Raw genomic sequence first — 21,239 nt, 5'->3', positions numbered from 1 at the left:
CCAGGGCTCCCTGCAGCACGGCTGGCTGGCTAGGTCTCAGATCCCCAGCAGCTAATTGTGACCGGCTCTGGGCTCTGGACTGCGGCCTCAAGGAGACAAGTCGTGGTGGCTGAAAGGGTCTCCTCACAGTAGTGTCATGGTCTATGGGGGGACCTGCTGGAGAACCCTTGAGGCGAATGGCTAGGGACCTTGGACAAATGATCTCCCTTCCCTGGCCCCACCTTCTCTTTGTAAAAGGCACTAATCAACAAAGTGGACCATTCAGGCATTTAACTGAGGCAGCAGAAGAGCTTGGAAGCGGAAGTCAGTGAGTTTGTTCAATATGAACATGTACAGTTTTCAGGACTTTTCTTGAAAAAAAAAAACAAAATATTAGCAGGTCCTAGATCCCCAGATACACATGTGGTGGCAGAACATCTTAGCAGCAGATGGGCGCCAATGGCCCACGATTGCATGTCTGTATGAAGGGCAGCGTGTGTGTGTGTGTGTGTGTGTGTGCGTGTGTGTGTGTTGGAGTAGGGACTCCAAGGAGCCCTGAGTAGCCTATGGAAAGTAAAAGTACCCAACACTCGGCTCAAGCAATTGTTTTTCTCCCAGAGGCTAAAACTCATGGGCAGCTTGCCAATAGCCACATTAGGATAAGAACTGTAATATGTTTATAATAAGTTTGCAAAACACATCTTGATGCAGTGAGCGCGCAGCGCGCCCTAGCCGGCTGTGATGCTGCTTTGGCCGGGTGTCCGCGCGCCAGTGCAGAGCTCACAGGCCAGGGTTCGGAAAGCCTGGTGCTCCCTTCTTACTCGTCCACTTCCCTCTGGGCTGGATAAACACGTTCCCAGAGACCACAGCTGGTGTCTGGGAGCCAACAGAAGCTGCTGCACCGTCCCTTGCTGGAGCTGCCGCTGCTACAGTAGAAAGACTTGAAAGGACAGGACGTCTCCAAGTTTGACAGGACTTCCCTGGTGGCTCAGTGAGAAAGAATCCGCCTGCCAAGGAAGGAGACACAGGTTTGATCCCTGGCTCATCAAGATCCCCTGGAAGAGGAAATAGCAACCCCCCACTCCAGTATTCTTGCCGGGAGAATCCCATGGACAGAGGAGCCTGGTGGTTACAGTCCACAGGGTTGCAAAGAACTGGACATGATTGAGCACTAAGCAACAACTTCAAACTGGAAAATAACCCAGAGCACACTCATTCCCCCGACGCAGGAAGCCCAGGCTCCTGCAGGTATCCTCTTGCGAGCGTCTGGGTGCTGCTAGGTTTCCCCGCTCCCAGGTAAGATGCAAGCCCTGCTTTCACTGCACTGCTTCCCGGCATCTAACATTTCCGAGTCTGTAGTGCTGACACTTTTTAGACAACAAGCCAGCCAGCATTTATTGGGCATTTAGTGTAAGCCTGGCACCTTCTGAGCACTTTACATGCGTCACCTCATCGGACCCACCCAGCAACATTCGAGAGAGAGATATACCATTATCCATTTTACAGATGTGGAAGGGGAAGTTGGAGGACTTACAGGATTTGCCCCAAATCCCACCATCCATAGCATTAGTGTGGAGTCAGGCTGGAATTCAGGCTTTTCCAACTCTGAATCCCAGCTCCTTCCTATCGAACTCCCCGTTCTTCCCCACCTTCCACATGGACATCCACACAAGGCTTCTTCTCTCAGACCCACGCAGGTCCACCCTGCCCCAACCCTCCCCTGGAAACATCCTTTAGCTTTTTTCCAGATCCTTCCCTCTGACCTCTGCAAACTCATATCCCCAAAGGGCACGGGTTCCCTCTGTTCAGAACTGAGTTAACAATAAAACGCAGTAGCTCAAAGCATTCTGGTTAGGATCAGACACACTCAGCTTAGCATTCTGCTTTGGCTTCAGCAAATGCCCGGCTCCCGTTTCCCATGGGTAACAACGGAGCAACTACCCACGGGGTGGGTGTGCGAGTTAAATGAAATAAAACAGAAAGTGCTCCCAACTCATGTGTGCACAGGAGCTGCAGCGCCGCAGCAAGGGAATGTTGTGACGAAGGTGATAAGGGGAGGAGGACATGGGAGGGGCGTGTCCCACCACCGATGTGACCTGAGCCTCCCAGTGAGAGGAGAGGGTTTTGCTCAAGGACACACAGACCTGAGAGCCCCAGACCTCAGCCTGCCGGTGTCTTTCTCACTCCACGCCAGCACTTCCTGGGGAAGCACCTGCAGGAGTGGGGGGGGGGGTGGGCAGACAGGCTGGGGAGACTGAAAGCTCCCCTTCAGGAAGCTAAGAAGAAGCTCAGCTCATCAACACCCAGGCAGTGGGCAAGCACCTATAATCTGGCCGATCCAGAGTCCCTGAGACATAGTTGGCCCACTGATCCCTCAGGGCCTTGGATCTCCCCACCCTTTAATGGTGACAGGGAAATCTTTTCTGAAGTACATGAATTCCAAGGCATGAAGTGCTTAAAAGACATAGACTTTTTTAAAAAGTCCTGGACTTTCCTGGTGGTCCAGAGGTTAACGCTCTGCACTTCCACTGTGAGGGGGATGGGTTCCATCCCTGGTCGGGGAACTAAGATCCTGCATGCCATGCAATATGGCTAAAGATTTAAGAAATAATTTAAATAAAATAAATTTTTAAAAAGGTCCTGTGTCTTCAAACCTCACCTTCTCCAACTATCCTCCCTGCCTCCCTCTAAGATCCTCCCTTGACCCCCAGAGCTAAAAATAACACCCGCCTACCCCTGGGCCACCCGTCTGCCTCCTCCACCCATGGACCTGGCTTTCTTTTTCCTTCAGAGCACACATTGCTAATGGATGTTATATATCTATTTCTTGTTTGGCTCACTGTGCCTCCCGTCTGCCCTCGCTAGAATAGCAGCTCACCAGGCAGAGGCCTGAGTCTGTCCTCCTCTTCACCAATCCCAGGGCCTACTGTCATTTCTGGCACGAGAACAGGCTCACTAAATAGTGGTTCAACAAACGAATGGAGGGATGATTATACAATTTCAGAAAACTATAAAAATTGGTATGTCAGAGCTGTAGGTGACATTTTCAAATATGACCCTGCATTCAGATGAAGGTTGATTCAGACCATTAAAACATATGCTCCAGGACTTCCTCGGTGGTCCAGTGGTTAGGAATCCACCTGCAATGCAGTGTTCGATCCCTGGTCTGGGAAGATTCCACATGCCAGGGGGCAACGAGAGCGTAGCCCCCACTTGCCACAGCTAGAGAAGCCAAAAATAAATAAATTAAAATTTTAAATAAAAAAATTTAAAAAATATGCTCCAAGTTAAAAGCATTATCCTTTGCTTGATTATAACAGCCGAAACCTAGAAACAACTCAGGTGTCCATCAACAGGAGGATGAATCAACAAGCTGTGGTATATTCGTGCGATGGAATACAGCTCAGCAGTAAAACAGAATGAAGGACGAAACATGGATAAATCTCAAAATATCATGTTGAAAGAAGAAAGCCAGACACATAAGAGTGTCTGATGCATGGTTCTATCCATGCGACATTCTAGAACAAATAATACTAATTTAGGATGTTAAAAGAAGCACAACAATGTTTGCCTTTGGGGGGTGACTGACAGCAAGGATTGACTGAGAAGGAGCATGAGGGAATTTCTCAGGTAATGGATCCACTCTGTATCTTAGTGGAGGGTGGGCTATGGTCATCAGATGGTCCACTTAAGATCTGTGCTTTTTCATGTATGTACAATGTTTACCTTAGAAAGATATAAGCAAATGTGCATACATGCATGTTAAGTCCCTTCAGTCGTGCCTGACTCTGTGTGACCCTATAGACTGCAGCCCGCCAGGCTCCTCTGTCCATGGGATTCTCCAGGCAAGAACACTGGAGTGGGTTGCCACGCTCTCTTCCAGTGGATCTTTCCAACCCAGGGATCGAACCCGTGTCTCTTACGAATACTGTAATTAATAATACATAGGCTGAGGTATTTAAGAGTGAATCTTTGCAACTTACTTGTAAATGCATCCCAAAAGTGAGATGAGGACTTTCTCTTCCAGGAAGTTGGAACAGACATATTTATCCATTTCTCCTGCTCTCAATGACTAAATATTCTGAATATCATATACAAAATAAACACTAAGAGGATTCTAGAAAGCAGAGAAAAGACAGTCTAATAGGAACCTTGGGGCCAGTGGAACAGAGAGGTGAGATCTCTGGTTTCTTTTTGTCTCGTGTATCCTAGACGTGAAGAAGCCGGGAACTCAAATTCCGAAAGAGAGCAGACACAGGAGAAGTCCCCACAAAATACTGCTCTCTCTAGCCAAAGAGCCTGGAAAAGGGCAGCCCACTAAGAAATAAAAGTTTTAGGCAATAACTGTTCCACTTTTGCCAAACATCAAAGAAACTACATCATCAGGCTTCTCTGGTGGCTCAGACGGTAAAGAATCTGCCTGCAATGCAGGAGACCCAGGTTCAATCAGCAAAGGCCACGGGGAGCTCAGTTGTCCATCCACTCTCAGACCAGGTTGAAACCAGGTGCCCCAAACCACCCTACCTGCCGCCCATCCCAGGGTGGTATCTGAGAAGGCTGAGCAGGGAGCTACAACTTTCATCCCTACGCAGTGGTAACAAGCTCCTCCCCAGGGTCAGTGGAGACCTCATCGCGAGCCTAGACTTTTACCCCCACACACAGCAACAAGGAGCTCCTTCCTGCCCAGTGAGGGTGGTATCTGGGAGGCCCAGTGGTGAGTCAGGACCCTCTTTACCTCTCAGGGGCAACAAGGCCATGTGGGGGATAGCAACGAAGCACTGTGACACCTCCCCATGGGGGCGTTATCAGTGGAGGCTGAGCACGAGGCAGGGGGCTGAGCTTCTACTCCCACGCAGCAGTAAGGAGACCCCTTCCTCTGGTGTCAACAGAGGCCAAGTGAGAGGCCTGGACCTCCACCCCCACCAGCAGTAATGCAGCAGCTCACTGCCACCCCCACCCTCCTGCACCTTCGCCTGCAGTGTCAGAGGGAGCCAGTGAAAACAGATGGAAATAAGATACAGAATCTCTAAACAGAGCGCCCCAAATGTCAAGTTTGCAGTGGAAAATTGCTCATCATACCAAGAACCAGGGTCATCTCAAACTGAATGAAGAAAGCAACTGATAAATGCTCACAGACGGTAAAGAATCTGCCTGTAATGCAGAAGACCCTGGGTCAGGAAGATCCCTGAGTCAGGAAGATCCCCTGGAGAAGGGAATGGTAACCCACTCCAGTATTCTTGCCCGGAGAATCCCCATGGACAGAGAAGCCAGGCGGGCTACAGTCCATGAGGTCCCAAAGAGTCGGACACGACTGAGTGACTAAGCACAACACACACACACACACACACACACACACACACATAAAGCATATATATATAAAGTGAAAGTGAAAGTGAAGTCACTCAGTCGTGTCCCACTCTTAGCCACCCCATGGACTGCGGCCCACCAGGCTCCTCCGTCCATGGGATTTTCCAGGCAAGAGTGCTGGAGTGGGGTGCTGTTGCCTTCTCCGATATATAAAGCATATATACATATATAACACATACACACATATAAAACAGAGAAATGACACTACCTACGGCAGAAAAGAGTTGAATGACAGCGCATTTTCATTAGGAACCAGTGAGGCCAGAGTACTTTCCAGTACTGAAAGAAAAAAACTGCTCCAATGTATGTAGAAAAGAACTGTTAGCATAAACTCCTGTATTCAGCTGAAAGGTCTTTTCCAGTGAAGGATCCTTCACTGGAAGGAAATGAAAGGGAAATTAAGACATTCCCAAAAGATGAAAAATGAAGAATGCTTGCCACTAGCAGATATACCATGTAAGAGTGGCTAAAAGAAGTTTCCTGGACAAAAAAAGAAACAATAAAAGAAAGACTTCAGGAACGCCAATAAGGAAGAAATAACACAATAAGCAAAAATATTGGTAATACTGGTAAATACAATGGACTTTCCTTTCTTTCTTCATTTTTCTAAATTATGTTGATAGTTGAGGCAAAAAATGTAACACTGCTGATGAGAATCACAATATATGTAGAAGAAATATTTAAGACAGTTATAAACCGGAAGGGAAAAGAGATATATTAAGAGGTAAATCTTTTAGACTTGACTCAAAGTTGCTAAATGATGACACTAGAAATTTATGGTCTCAATATATGCAAGAAGTCACTTGATATAATCCAGTTAATATTCCTGATAAAAACTCTCAGCAAATTAAGAATAGATGGGAACTTTATCTGATAAGGGGCATCTACTAAAAACTAATAGCTAATAACATCATTATTAATGGTGAAAGATGGAATATTTTCCTCCTAAGATGAGAAACTTTCACAGATTCTATTCCACATTGTACTAAAGATTTGATCCAGTGCAATATAGCAAGAAATAAAAATTAAAAAGTTCTAGATTGGAACTAGAGAAGTAAAGCCATCCTCATTTGCAGATGATATGCTGAAACTCCAATCCTTTGGCCACCTGATGCAAAGAGCTGACTCATTTGAAAAGACTCTGATACTGGTAAAGATTGAGGGCAGGAAGAGAAGGGAACGACAGAGGATGAGATGGTTGGATGGCATCACCGACTCAATGGACATGGGTTTGGGTGGACTCCTGGAGTTGGTGATGGACAGGGAGGCCTGGCATGCTGCAGTTCATGGGGTCGCAAAGAGTTGGACATGACTGAGTGACTGAACTGAACTAAACTGAACTGAGAACTATGTAAAAAATCTTATAGAAACAAAAAGTTACTAGAATGTAAAAGGTGACTTTAGTGAAGATATGGAGTAAGAGATTAATGCACAAAAAATGTATACTTTCAGTGAACTGAAAATTGAAATTTTAAAAATAGCTCTTACAATAGTATCAAAAAGTATAAAATACTTTGGGCAAATCTGACAAAAGATGGACAATAGCTATACATTGAAAATTAGAAAAGACTGCCGAGAGAAGTTAAAAAGAACCTAAATAAATAGAAAGTGTGCTCATAGGTTGGAGAAAGCAGTGGCAACCCACTCCAGTACTCCTGCCTGGAAAATCCCATGGACGGAGGAGCCTGGTAGGCTACAGTCCATGGGGTTGCTAAGAGTCGGACACAACTGAGCGACTTCACTTTCACTTTCATTCATTGGAGAAGGAAATAGCAACCCACTCCAGAGTTCTTGCCTGGAGAATTCCAGGATGGGGGAGCCTGGTGGGCTGCCGTCTATGGGGTCGCACAGAGTCGGATACGACTGATGCGACTTAGCAGCAGCAGCAGTGCTCATAGGTCAGAAAATTCAGCATTTTAAATGAGTTTTTTTTTTTTAATTGAATGAAAGTCTTTAAATTCTATGTGTGTATGTGCTCAGGCACTTGGTTGTGTCCAACTCTTTGCAACGCCATGGACTGCAGCCCATCAGGCTCCTGTGTCCGTGGAACTTTCCAGGCAAGAAGACTGGAGTGGGCTACTGTTACCTACTTCAGGGAATCTAAAATCACAAAGAGATCTCACTATTCATGTATTAGGATGACTGGAACAAAAAGCCTGACCATAGGAAACATTAATGAGGACATGGAGCAACTGGAATTCTCACCCTTGGCTGATGAGTTTTGCAAACGATGAGGCAATTGTTAACCAAATCTTTTCAAACCCCGTTCAAGGAATCCATTCAAGCAACTGTCTTAATTTCTTCCCTGCCTCTTCTCAAGGCCATGAGAGAGCCAGTTCTCCAGGGTCACACAAGGCCACCTCCAGCAGCAGAAAACTTGTCACCTTAAAGCAATCTGGAGTGGATCTAGTTTAGAAACAGTCTTTCCAAAGATCTGTGTTTTCTTGGAGGCACCAGACTTTGAAGTTAGCATGTTGCTGTTGTCTAGTTGCTCAGTGGTGTTCAACTCTGTGACCCCATGGGCTGTAGCCCACCAGGCTCCTCTATCCATGGAATTTTCCGGGCAAGCATACCGGCATGGGTAGCCATTCCTTCTCCAGGGAATCTTTCCCACCCAGGAACTGACCTTTGTTTTCTGCGTTGGCAGGCAGATTCTTCACCACTGAGCCACCAGGGAAGCCTATGAAGTTAGTATGGTGTCTTCAACTGCCCTGCCCTCTTTAGTTTTGCTTGTCTTTGGACTGAGGTGACTTTGAAGGCGGCTCAGTGCCCAGCCCAGCTGAAGGGAGGAAGGCAGACTGCATCATGACTCAGCAAACTCTTCTGAATGCTTTTCTGAGGATTGAACACAACTCTGCGACTATGTCAGGGCCTGAGCTGTGCCTTCCGTCTGTGTCTCTGCCTATGGTGAGAGGAAGCGATCAGGCTGAGGCCAGGAAGGGCCTGCTATAGCTGATAAAGCCCATGCCCCTTGTCAGGAACCTGTGGTTTTTCTGTCTTTGAAGCAACAAGACTAGGAGGAGGTACTTTTTTTCCCAAACAGTGCTTTGTATATCGCTCGGGGGACAACTCATTTGCACACACCAGGACGCTGAGACCCTGAGCACCAGGGCTGTGTGCTTCATTTCAGGCCAATTGGCCATGGCTTTCTCCCTTACACGATGGGACTGGAAAGTTACGTGCCCTCCCCTTGCTCCGTGGATGCGTGGAAGAGCTAGCCTCCAGGCTGGGGTGGAGAGGGGCTGGCTGCAGCCCCGCCACCAGCCTCGCGCCCTGTCCGAGTGTGCCAGACCCCACGGAGATGCCGGTGCCGTCTAACCGTGACATTGGTTGCAGGGAGGGAGGCTGGGCGTCTTGTTCTGCGCGCTGGAGCCCCAGCCTCTGATGAAGCCTGGCTTCTAGCTTCATTTTGCTGTCTTTTACTTTTCCTAAAATAATTCCGGGGAGTTTCTATCACTTTGAAAGGACCAGTGAAAACTCTCTGGAGCTAAAATCAATCAAGGTGAAAAGGCAGTGTTTTTTTCCTTTTTGAACTTGGGTTGGTGCCTAAGGGAGCTATCAATCAAGAAGCCCCCTGGGCCCCAGGTGAATCTGCAGAGCCGGGTATTTTTAGAGAGCAGGCTTTCTGAGATTCCAGCTGGTGGACCCCGAGCCAGCTCCTGTCGCCCTCAGAGCACAGGTGGCTTAGCAGAATATGATGCAACCTATCACGGGCTCCACTGATGCCACTCTGGAACTGTAGCCTGAGAAGCTAGGAACTCACAGAAAGCCAGCTCTCATTCCTCATCAGTTTCACTTTTTTTTAAATTGATGGATTCAGATGCTCTTTGGTGGGGGTAAGATTTTATCAAAGATTTATAAATGGAGCAATCTACTAGTAAAAATAAAAAGCATCACATCATCTCACTGGATGGCAGGATATTTTGTTTTTTTTCGGTAATGATCCATAATTTGAGTCATTGGCTCAAATATGCCCTATAAAATACACGATTTTTCTATGGGGCATCTCCGGAAGTATTTGCTGGCTTGTGCCTGGATCAGAAGCCTGGGGAAGCTGGCCCTGGCTGCAAGGAACCTTCCCCCTCCAGGCAGGCACTCTCTGCGCCCTCATCATGGGGGTCTCACTTGCTGTGGGCTTTGCATTCTGTTTTGTCCTCCTAGTGCAGTACAAGGCTCAGAACATGGAGGACCGCACCCACACGCACTGGGGGCGCCAAGCTCTTCATCTTTAAAGTCAGACGAGAATGCTTGTCTTACCAGCTCCCTGTAGGATCCAGTCCGTCCAGGAGCAAGATGCTGGAGGCTGTACGGCTCAGTCACATCCTATCCCCTCCTGCTCCTCCTCACTTTGCCCATCTGTGAAATAAAGGGAACAACTTTATGAGCAATGTTAGAGTTATCCTTACAAAATACTAACCTTTGCTAATTCTGGAATGTGGGTACTTTGGCCTTTGTTGTATTATTCTCTGCATTTTTCAGTCTCCTGCCCCAGTAAAAGAAAAGGAAAGAAAAAAAGATTGTAAAGACTTATAGAAACTCTGGTCTCCTGCAGGTGGACTTTCTCTGGTTCAGGATGCAGTGAGTGAGTGTTGCTCAGTCGTGTCTGACTCTTTGTTACCCCGTGGGTTGTAGCCCGCCAGACTCCTCTGTCAATGGATCACGACAGAGGTCATTGTCCCAAGCAGCAATGCTGCAGTGGATAACCATGCCTTTCTCCAGGGGAATCTTCCTGACCCAGGGGCTGAACGCAGGTCTCCTGCATTGCAGGCAGATTCTTTACCCTCTGAACCACTAGGGAGATACAGAACAATGCCCAGCAAATCCAGCGCCAAGAGGGATGGACAATTATGATCGAGCATTCATCTTGCTTCTGCCCCTTCCATTGTTTTAGGAATTTACTATTGATAAGACCCAGCGGTAGGTTTCATCCCTGTTCCTGTCCTCATCTGTTTAAGGCAACTGTGTGCTCACCAGGCTCTTTGATCTAAGATAGAAGTTTTCTCGTTGAAGGCAGGTGAATCCAGGATGATGTCATTCATGGCGTTCTGATTGAATATCATCCAAACCTACCCACCTCAACAAAATCGACTTGTACTAAGCTAAAGCACACACATGTACGAAGGACAGCTTCTCTCTGTAGCTATTAAAAATGTGCCTTGTCTAACACAATCCCAGACTTTCTTGGGCTTCACAAACACACACGGCTCAAGAAAACCCGTATGGACATTTCTACTCCCGTAACTTAAAAAACAGCCAAGCTAAATTAAGTAACAACAACAACACAAAGCTGTTTCCCACACAGTTTGCCGTGCTCTCACCACCAAGTTTTCAGCCTGAAACAATTTCATGCTTGAGTTATTAACTTATGAAAATAGGCACAAAAGGGGGAAAATGTGAACAGATCCTCAACTATATTATTAGTCATTGCTACAGATGACTGCGTTCCGGCACAAAGGCGTCGCTCAGCTTTGAACAAAATGTAGCTCACTAATGGATTATGCCTCGTGTACGTTTTTGTGATCATTATGTGACCATTCTCTGTAATTTACCCTGGTCTCCATTAGGATTATGCGCATGGAGCCGGCCTGCACTCAAGCACACGTGCACATACACTTTTAAGCCCCCTTTCATTTGTGGCTGAAAGGAAAGCTCACGGAGCTGTCATTCATTTTATGGAAATACCACTGTATTGATAAAGATAATATTTGGAAACGGGAGTGATGGATGAATGTGTGTGTGGATTCTGAAAATCCTGGTGGATGAGGGGGTGGCAACGTGAACAAAGGAAAGGAACCTGGAAGCAGGCTGGAGAAGATGCAGGCAGAGTGGGAGAGTGCCCAGGCCCATCTTGGGGTCTCTATTCCAGAGGGAAGAGAGGGGCACCTTTCTCACTTGGCTAAGTGTGCTCAGGTCCCCTGGTTGAGTGGTGAGATTCCAGGCAAGAGCCCCACTTTGGGGACGTTCGTTTCTGGCAGTTGCTCGGGGTGTTACCCTGAACACGTTTGAGTCAAATGAGTAACGAAGCCGAGTTTTGAGCCCGTTGATTCTCGCTTCTGTAAAGTCCAGAACTGGTCCTAGAAATCAAAGCTTGTGAATATTAACTTCTGAAAACAACAGCAAAAACAGCCAGCAAGAGAATCTGCATGGGAAAGAAATATAGAAGGGATATGAGAAACTTGGAGAAGATCAAGCTTTCCAAAGACAAGTGTGAATTCCCAGAACCATCTCCTAAATGGATCAGAGGCTGGGACCCTGGAAGCAGAGAGACGCCCCACAATTCTCCGTCAGCAAGAGAAGCCCTTGGCATTCCCTCATCATAGAACTGGCCAGGAGAGGAACCCAAGTGGGAACCCAAGGGGCTCTTTTAACCTCTTTGAAATGTTAACGAGCGGTTTGATTTTGTTCTTTCCTCCTCTTTAAGACAAATGTGGTGTTTTTGCCAGGAATGTAAAGTCACATCCCAAGTCAACTGCTCATCTTTCTGCTCAGCTGAGTCCAAGCCCTGCCAGAGGGTCTCCTCCAGTCAGATGAGAGAAATGCCAGTCTTGCCAATGACCACCCTTCCATGGCTCTGCCAGGGGTCTCCAAGCCTTACGCTGCTCTTAGAGCCCAGGACATACCACCCCCAGCTCCTGTGAAAAATCACACATGCTCCCAGTGTCCTGCTAGGGACCGAGCAAGCTCAGGCACGTTCAGTGTGTTGGATGCTGTGCCCTGCGGAAGGGAGCAGGCTGGAGAGAAATCAGGAGGACAAAGCCCCCTGATAGATCTGGAATCTTTAGCGGATGAAGCCCCACTATGCCCCACCCTTTGCGCCTGCAACACAATGGGGCTCAATGGTTCCACAAGCAGCAGAACTGGGGCTGCAAGCAGGTGGCACGGAGCCCCGAGGCTCGCCTGTCATCATGCCACCCGCTCAGGCCCTCCTTCCCCTCCTCCCAACGCAGGGCAAATTCAGTGGCAGGAGCGCCTGCAGACAGGAGGCGCTGGGGGCTCTGTGGCTTGTTCAGAGGCCACTAGAAGGAGCCTGGCAGTGTCTCACAGCCAGTGCCAGCCGCAGGGAAACCGGCCGGAGGGGCAGAACTCTGCGCCCCAGAGGCATGGGCTGAGAGGCCCACAGTGCCCCACAGGGACACTCTTTGAGGGGGCTCAGCCTATGACAGGGACCTGGGAGGCTGGATGAACTCTGTCCCATGAGCAGTAGGAAGTGGGAGAGGAACCTTCTGGAAAACAGAAATTCAAAACCGGGGAAACAATCCACGTTATCTCATTTCACCTTAGTTATCATCTCCACGGCCCACAGGACAAAGTCCTGCTTTCTGCTATTGTTCAGTTGTTCACTCATGTCTGACTCTGGGAGCTCATGGACACAAAGTCTTCCGTGTCCTTCACCATCTCCCACAGTTTGCTCAAACTCATGTCCATTGAGTCGGTGATGCCATCCAACCTTCTCCTGCCCTCAATCTTTCCCAGCATCAGGGTCTTTCCCAATGAGTCAGCTCTTCACATCAGGTGGCCAAAGTATTGGAGCTTCAGCTTCAGCATCAGTTTTTCCAATGAATACTCAGCATTGATTTCCTTTAGGATTGATTGGTTTGATCTGTTTGCTGTCCAAGGGACTCTCAAGAATCTTCTCCAGCACCACAGTTCAAAAGTATCAATTCTTCGGCACTCAGCTTTCTTTATGGTCCAACTCTCACATCTGTACATGACTACTGGAAAACCCATAGCTTTGACTAGACGGACTTTTGTCTGCAAAGTAATATCTCTGCTTTTTAATATGCTCTCTAGTTTTGTCACAGCTTTTTTTTTTTTTTTACAGTATGAAAAGGCAAGGAACTGCTAAGTGTGCCTTACCTCACAGAATCCTCTCGCCATCCCTAAGATGAGTATCGCGATTAGATCCTCCCTCCCCCAGCTTTATTTTTAACATCTTAATCATTTTCAGTGTACATTCAAAGGTAAGTACATAAATACTGCTATGTGACAGGTCTGCAGAACTTTTTCATCTCACAAAACTGAAACTCTGTGCCTATTAAACAGTCATTTCCCCCTCCCACCTCCCAGCCCGTGGCAGCCACCACTCCCTTTTCTGTTTCTGTGAATTTGCCTACTCTAAGTGGGATCACACAGGATTTGTCTTCTCTGTGATCGGCTTAGTTCACTTAGCATGACGTCCTCGAGGTCCATCTATGTTGTGGCATGCGTCTGAGTTCCCTTTCAAGGGCTGAATGATTTTCCATTTTACGAATGGACCACATTTGATTGTCCATGCATCTGTCAATGGATGCTTGGGGTGCTTCCACCTTTCAGCTGTTGTGAGCGTGAAACAGTCTCTGCGATCTTGCTTCCAATGCATGTGGGCTCAGTCGTGTTCGACTCTCTGCGACCCCATGGACTGTAGCCTGCCAGACTCCTCTGTCCATGGGATTTTCAGGCAAGAATACTGGACTGGTCCAATAAAAAAATAAACTAATTAAAAAAGAAAAGAATACTGGGCTGGGCTGCTATTCCTCCTCCAGGGATTCTTGCCCACCTACTGATCACACTCACGTCTCCTGAGTCTCCTACCTTGGCGAGTGGATTCTTTACCACTGAGCCCCCTGGGAAGCTCATGCTTTCAATGTTTTTGTCCATATACCCAGAAGAGGAATTGCTAGATCACATGGTTGTCCTATTTTTAATTTTGGGGGGACCCTCCATACCGTTTTCCACAAGCAGCTGTACCATCTTACATTTCCACCAGCAGTGTTTAGGGGTTCAATTTCTCTACATCGTTGCCAATACTTATTTTCTGTTTTTTTTATTTTATTTTAATACTAACCCTCCTCTTGGGTATGGGGTGATATCCCCTTATAGTTTTGATTTGCATTTCCCGAATTCTCAGTGGGGCTTCCCTGGTGGCTCAGTGGTAAGGAAGCCGCCTGCCACACAGGAGATTCGAGTTCAGTCCCCGCGTCTGGAAGATGCCCAGGAAAAGGAAATGGCAATCCACCCCTGTTTTCTTGCCTGGGAAATCCCATGGACAGAGAAGCCTGGTGAGCTGCAGTCCGTGGGGTCACAAAGAGTCAAAGATATGACTTAGCAACTGAATATGAGCATGAATTCTCAGTGATACTGACTATCTTTTCATGTTGCCCATTTGCTTGTCTTCTTTGGAGAATCAACTATTCAAGTCCTTTGCCCAATTAAAAATCAGATGATTTGGTTTTGGTTGCTATTGAGTTTGAGGAGTTTTTTACATTCACCTCTCCCTCTTTTTTTTTTCCCCCTGCTTAAAAAAATTAAAGAGTCAAGGAAGTGGATAACTTACTCCAGCCTTTGGACAGAGGCTACTTGATTCTGCAGCAGCTGGGAAAGACTGGCCCACCTTCACATGGGCAGCATCCAGAAGAGCTAAGAGCCCATCCTGCCAGCCACAGAGGCTCGGGGCAGACACCGCCCATCAAATCAATGCATACCCAGTACTCACAGCCCTGTGTGCCAAAGAGCTGTTGGAAAAACCAATAGCAAAGCACTGGTTGCTGAGGCTCTGAAGCATGTAATATACATCTTAATAAAGGCCCCACTTTCCTAAGTCTTCCTCTCTCAAGGAAGGGCTGAAGGAAAAACACTGCTCGTGGAAAAATACATTTAAATGGATCAGTGCAGGGCAACCTTCTGCACATCTGTTCTTAACAGGTTTCAGATGAAACTACTGAAAATATACACAGATCTGTTTATGTGGAACCGGTTAAATACGATAAGATTTCAACTGAGAGGGTAACTATGGATTCAGTGGTGGGAAAACAAAAAGCACCTCCCCACCCCCCAACACTTGGTCTCCACACATGTTCCTGCTATTTTACCGCAGATGTTGTTGAGGGAATAGGATTTGCTGCGAATTAAGAAGATCTAAATTATCTGAGATAGGTTACAAACAAACTCAAGATGGTCCCAGCAGCCTCTCTGCAGTATGTAATTCTTGCCTCCCCACCAGTCTGGGCTGAGGGAGTCCTTTGTCATCACAGAGGAGCCTACAGCTGGGGAATCACTTGTTTCTGAATAATTCTGTCTTCACTCCTCCAACAAGACATTCGAGAGGAAGCCAGCAGGGAGGCTGCTGGCACACAGAGCGCCCAATTGTCTTCCCTCCCTAAAAATACACTGGTGGCCCCTAAAGACATGCAGCAGAGGGGAGGGAGCTTTAACTGACACCCTGTGAGGGGCCTGGGCTTCCCAGGTGGCACAAGTGGTAGAGAATCCGCCTGCCAAGGCAGCAGACACAAGAGATGTGGGTTTGATCCCTGGGTCGGGAAGATGCCCTGGAGGAGGAAGTGGCAATCCACTCCAGTATTCTTGCCTGGAAAATTCCATGGACACAAGGGCTTGGCAGGCTACAGTCCATGGCGTTACAAAGAGTCAAACATGACTGAGCAAGTGAACACATACCACATAGCTATGAGGTCCCACTGTCATCCCATTATACAGATGGGAAGACTGAGGATGATTTGCCCAGGACCACCCTAGCTGGAGGGAGTGAGGTGTCCCAAAGAAGAAAGTTTGTTCCTCCTGTCTAAATATTCCTTGGGGTGAGGCCACAATTCAGAGAACTATAGGGCTCAGCAGCTAAGAGGTGAGGGGCCCTGGGCGGCTAATAAGTGGCTTAAGTGGACTGATACAGACATTGTGAGCCCAGATCGTAGGGTTTTTTGTTTGTTTGATCTTTTGGCTGTGATGTGCAACATGTAGGATCTTAGTTCGTTGACCGGGGATTGAAACCACATCCCTTGCATGGACACATGGACTCTTAACCACTGGATCACCAGGGAAGCCCCCAGATCCTTTGGTTTTTGGAAAGAACCAGAAGTCATTAGGGCTTTCCAGGTGGCGCTAGTGGAAAAGAATCCACCTGCCAGTGTGGGAGACTTAGGAGATGGGAATTATATCCCTGGGTGGGGAAGATCCCTTAAAGTAGGAAGTGGCAACCCACTCCAGTATTGATGTCTGGAGAATCCCATGGACAGAGGAGCCTGGTGGGCTACAGGTCATAGAGTCACCAAGAGTTGGACACGACTGAAGTGCTTCGATTGCAAAAGTCACTAGATTTCTACATGCTGGCTCAGGAACTGAAAACAAACCCAAAAAACCAGGCCCGTCTGTAATCTGCAACCCTCGCTGTGGGTCTTTGGGGCTTTCGGCAGAGGCTGCCTTGGCTTGGCTTGCTCACCAGGGGGGACTCCAGGGGTCTGTCTCTGGTGCAGAAGGCCCTGGTCATGGGCAATGTGCCCCAGCCCAGCCCCCTGGTCCCCGACTCTCTTCTAAAGCCTTTTCCTGCTTCTTCACTGGAGTTCTCATCTTGATTCCAGCACACTGAATGTATGTTCATTTATCAACATTCATCTAATAATTTCTCTCTTAAAAAGTGACATCAGTCTATAAAGTGCACCACAGGGAACCCAAGAAGAGCAGTCACATGTATTCAGAAACACTCAGTCCAAATTGACATCTGACAACATTCCCCACCCCCGGCATCTCCCAGGGGCTTGGTAAGCTTCTCATTCCTGCTGGACCCCATGGTGCGAAAAGGCACCTATTTCTGTTCCTTGAAAATCTTTTTTTTTTTTTTTTTAATAAGCAGATCATTGGAAAACAATTGTGAATGGCAGCTTCATTACATGAGGATTTTTAGAACAAAGAGAATATTGCTCATACTCTATGACCTGCTTGATGATACTGAATTTTAATTTTAAAAAAATGTTCACGTGTTAAATTGACAAGGAAGGTTTGACACTAGGGCTATAAAATAAGTCAGGGACGTAAAATATGGTTGACAGATGGCCTCAATGACCTAGTCAATGTTACTTCATGTTTGTCTTCTCTCTCTTTTTTCATTTGAAATTTTTGGTTTTGAGCTAGAAGGCACAGAGATGGGGAAGCTGGTAAAACCAGCAGAGGGTAAGAGAAAGGGAACCTTATTTGCCCTGTTTGCATGCATGCATGCTTAGTCGTGCTCAACTCTTTGTGACCCCATGGACTGTAGCCTGTCAAGCTCCTCTGTTCATGGGATTCTCCAGGTAAGAATACTGGGCTGGGTTGCCATTTCCTCCTCCAGGAGATCTTCCTGACCCAGGGATTCAACCTGTGTTTCCTGTGTTTCCTTTGTCTCCTGCATTGCTGGAAGATTCTGCTGAGCCACTGGGGAAGCCTCTATGAGGGCCTCAAACACCATCTTGTGCAAAGGATCAGCTGTTGTCTGAGAGAGTCTCCTCCAGGTGGCTACTGGCCCAGGCCACCCTAGAGGAGCCCTTTGAAAGGGCCAGTTTTTCTGAGCAACAAATATGGGACTGCTTCCAGGTGACTGGTGGATCTCAGGAGCCTGATAACTGGGAATGAATTATTTTGAAGCAATAGGGTCAGGAAGATTCCCCTGGAGAAGTAAATGGCAATCCACTCCAGAATTCTTGCCCAGCAAATCCCACGTGCAGAGGAGCTTGGCGGGGCTATGGTCCATGGGGTCACAAAGAACTGGACACAACTTAGCAACTAAACAAAAACAATAGATCAAATGGTGTGTGGGCAGGAGCAGGATGGTCAAGCCAGCCCAAGCTTCACTAGTCATAAGAGAGTTGTATTCTGAGATGATGCAATAATTGAATAGGAAAATTCAAGTGCAGAAAGCACGTCAGTGTGTTGGGTTTAAGAAAGGCCATCTAATGCAGATGGAGGTGGTCCACTTCCCCTCTGGATAGACCTTGAGGACATAATGTGTCCGTTCATGTCCTAAAGCTCCATGAATGAGGAGCTATCTCACCCTAATTGCAGAGCCTCAGTTCTGACCAAGGGGTCAAGGTGGAAGAATCACGTCCATCACAACCTGTGCAAGAAGGAAGCAAGTGACTTGATTCTTGGGAGCCTGTCTCACCCTGGGACAAAGGAGCAGACTACAGGCTTCTGGGGAAGGCCTGCGTCTTGGGGATGGAGGTACCAGCCTCACAGTGTGGGAGCCTGAATGCCTGCTTCCTGCCTGAGAGAACAGATGTGCAAGAGGGGGTTGTAGAGTTAACCACAACTAGAACAGGGCCTCAGCCCTTGCTGGAAAGAGACAGAAATGTACTGAGTCCAGGGTCCACACCAGGGACACAGAACAGCAGGTGCAAAGGCCCTGAGGCTGGACTGGCCTGAGTAGAGGGGGTGAGCCACAGCCAAGACCTAGGGGAGCTGCTGGCCATGCACAGGGAGGAGTCAGAATTCCGTTCTCAGGGCAACAGGAAGCCACTATTGGGTTCTAAGGAGGAGAAGGGTACAGCTCAGTCTTTCCCAAAGATCAAGCTGGTTTGTGTGGAGAATGAGTCCAGCGGGGCAAGAAGCTGGACTGGGGGCCAAGTGGGCGATGTCACAGGAGAATAAGGGCTGCATGTCACAGGGAGAACCAGCAAGACCACGCGAGGAAGGTGGGGGAATGGTCGATGACAAGGCGTCTAACCCCCGGTTTCCTCCATGGGAAAATGGACGCAATAATTCCCACCTCTCAGAGGGGCCGTGGAGATCAGAAATGGACGTGGCGCCCCAGCCCAGAACATGTGCCCAAGAGCTGAGAGTGTCACTGTGTCCCCAACGCCTCCTTGTACCCATGGGCACGGGCAGCAAACGCTGCCTTCAGTGGTGCCCCTTCTGACCCCTGTTCCCAGTAAAGTGGAAATTCGTGGCTGGGTCAGTATCGGAGACAGGACGGGTCTGGGCCGCTCCTTCTGAGAAATCACGTGCAGCTCCGAAAGCAAAACAGTGATGCAATGAACTTCCAGGTTCTTAAAAACATTCTGATGGTTACGAAAAGTTGACAGGGCGCTGACGGGGACTGGCCCAACAATCACCATCACGAAGCTCTCTGTGCCTGTTGCTGTTGTTCAGTCGCTAAGTCTTGTTCCACTCTTTGCAAGCCCATGAACAGCAGCACGCCAGGCTTTCCTCTCTTTCACCATCTCCCAGAGTTTGCTCAAACTCATGTCCATTGAGTCAGTGATGCTATCTAACCATCTCATCCTCTGTTATCTCCATCTCTTCTTGCCCTCAATCCTTCTCAGCATCAGGGTCTTTTCTAAATGAGTTGGCTCCTTGCATCAGGTAGCCTAAGTATTGGAGCTTCAGCTTCAGCACCAGTCCTGCCAATAGGGTTGATTTCCTTTAGGGTTGACTGGTTTGACCTCCATGATGTCCAAGGGACTCTCAGGAGTCTTAGGGTGGCAATACTGCCCAGAGCACAACCGAGGGGCTGGACCCGGGATGGTCCACTCCCTGCCACGATGTCCCCAGCCTTCACACCTGGAGAAGCAGAAGTGAGCATTGGGAAAAGCCGAGGAATTCTCACAATCAGGTCAAACACACCCTTCTGAGCTCTGAGTTCTCAGCCAGCCTTGCACACAGCCCTCCACAAGATCCTCATGGTCCTCAGGAGAAGGGGATGCTTGTGAAGTTTATTCACAAGAGAAACTGGGCCTTTTCCTGCTGGGTCTCCCAACAAGCTGGGAGGGCTCCCTGGAGGAGGAAGTAGGCGGCAGGGCTGTGGGAAGGATGGGAAGGGCGGGTGATTGGGCAGGGTTCCCAGCTCAGCATGAATCCTGGAGAAGGGCACATGATCGGTTTTCTCTGAGCCAGCACATTTTCCATTCTAAATATAGCCCAGGATGACCCAAGACATCTTCTCCTCGCAAGGAGACCTACGGTTCTGTATTTTGCAGTGCTTCTGTGATGGCTGGAAGAAATAAACAGAGAGACAGTCTCTTCACTCCTGTGCCCTGATCCTACAGGGCCTTGGGGCCTTTGGAATGACGTCCGCTCCCCTTGAGTGTGGCACTGGGTGAGGCGCTATCTCTCCCCACCACTCTAGGCAACGCCAAATAGTCTGCCAGCCTGGTAGCTCCCTCCAGCAAAGCGAAGCAAGGCTCCTATGCACCCAGAAAAGGCCATCCATCCATCATCCCAGGCTGCGATGCGTGGCCCTTTCTACCACCCTCAGGCTGGTGCACCGTGGACGTCTTACACGTGAGGCCCAGCCTGATGGGTTTTCACCGGACAGCAGAGTCTCACCTTGCCTCAGAATCCTGCCAGAGCATCTGGCTTCTCCATCACACTTCTGGAAGGTGCGGGCTTTTCTGCAAATGGGGTAACGGCCACAGGCCTGGGGCACACAGTGGTGACTCTTGGCTCCAATACCCTTGGCTGCCTGTTTATTTATAATCGAGGGGACTTTTTTTCTGTATCTGAGTAGGGCTCTGCTAATTGCTGCACAAGCACTTCTGGGGAAGTTCAAGTTTCCAGAGGCCTGCTGTTAACTCTGACAGCGCCAGGGCTTCCCAGACAGGGCGCCCCGCAGGCGTCTGTAAAGCTGCTTTATAGGAGGCACAAAGCACAGTGGTCTCTGAAGGGTTAGGGGTTGAGACAGAAAACAGTCATGGCAGGTTATATACAGCAAAGAGTGAGCAGTGCAGGCAAGGGAAAAGGAAGATGGATAGGGAAAAACCAAGGACACAGGGACACGCTCCCCTCTCCCTCTGATAACCCTCCCCCCTTGCCCCCTCCCCCTGCAACAACCCGACAGACAGACACAGATGCGGCAGACTTAAGTCTGGCACACCGTGTCCACAGCAACGTAAGAAAACATATCGAGTTACTCACAGCCCCGCTCAGATCGGGGCCTGGGCCTCCCGCGCGCAAAGCTCTGTGGAGGAGAACAGGCCTCCTCGGCGTGTTGTCAGACCCACACCCCTGAGCTGTGCTCGCCTGACCCTGATGGAGTTTGCCGGCCCGGCCCCCAGTCAGCAGGTTAATTCCCTGCCCGGCAGGTGGAGACAGGTACAACAAACCAAAAACGGTATTGCAGGCCGCAGGAAACCTCCCTTTAAAACCTGATCCAC

General features: G+C 48.5%; 1 long non-coding RNA gene across 1 annotated transcript; it reads right to left on the bottom strand.

Annotated features, from left to right (window-relative positions):
• Nucleotides 1-633: 633 nt before the first annotated feature.
• Nucleotides 634-20,555, bottom strand: LOC120883513. The gene is made up of 3 exons (XR_005725799.1): nt 20,413-20,555; nt 9,604-9,702; nt 634-986 (listed from the first exon to the last, which is right to left on the bottom strand). It is a non-coding gene; the product is annotated as an uncharacterized LOC120883513 (long non-coding RNA).
• Nucleotides 20,556-21,239: the final 684 nt, after the last annotated feature.

This window comes from Oryx dammah, unplaced genomic scaffold (genome assembly GCF_014754425.2).
Source record: "Oryx dammah isolate SB20612 unplaced genomic scaffold, SCBI_Odam_1.1 HiC_scaffold_25, whole genome shotgun sequence".
In the NCBI taxonomy this organism is placed as follows: domain Eukaryota; kingdom Metazoa; phylum Chordata; class Mammalia; order Artiodactyla; family Bovidae; genus Oryx; species Oryx dammah.
The sequence above is the reverse complement of the archived record's forward strand: the minus strand, read 5'-3'. Positions and strand labels throughout refer to the sequence as shown.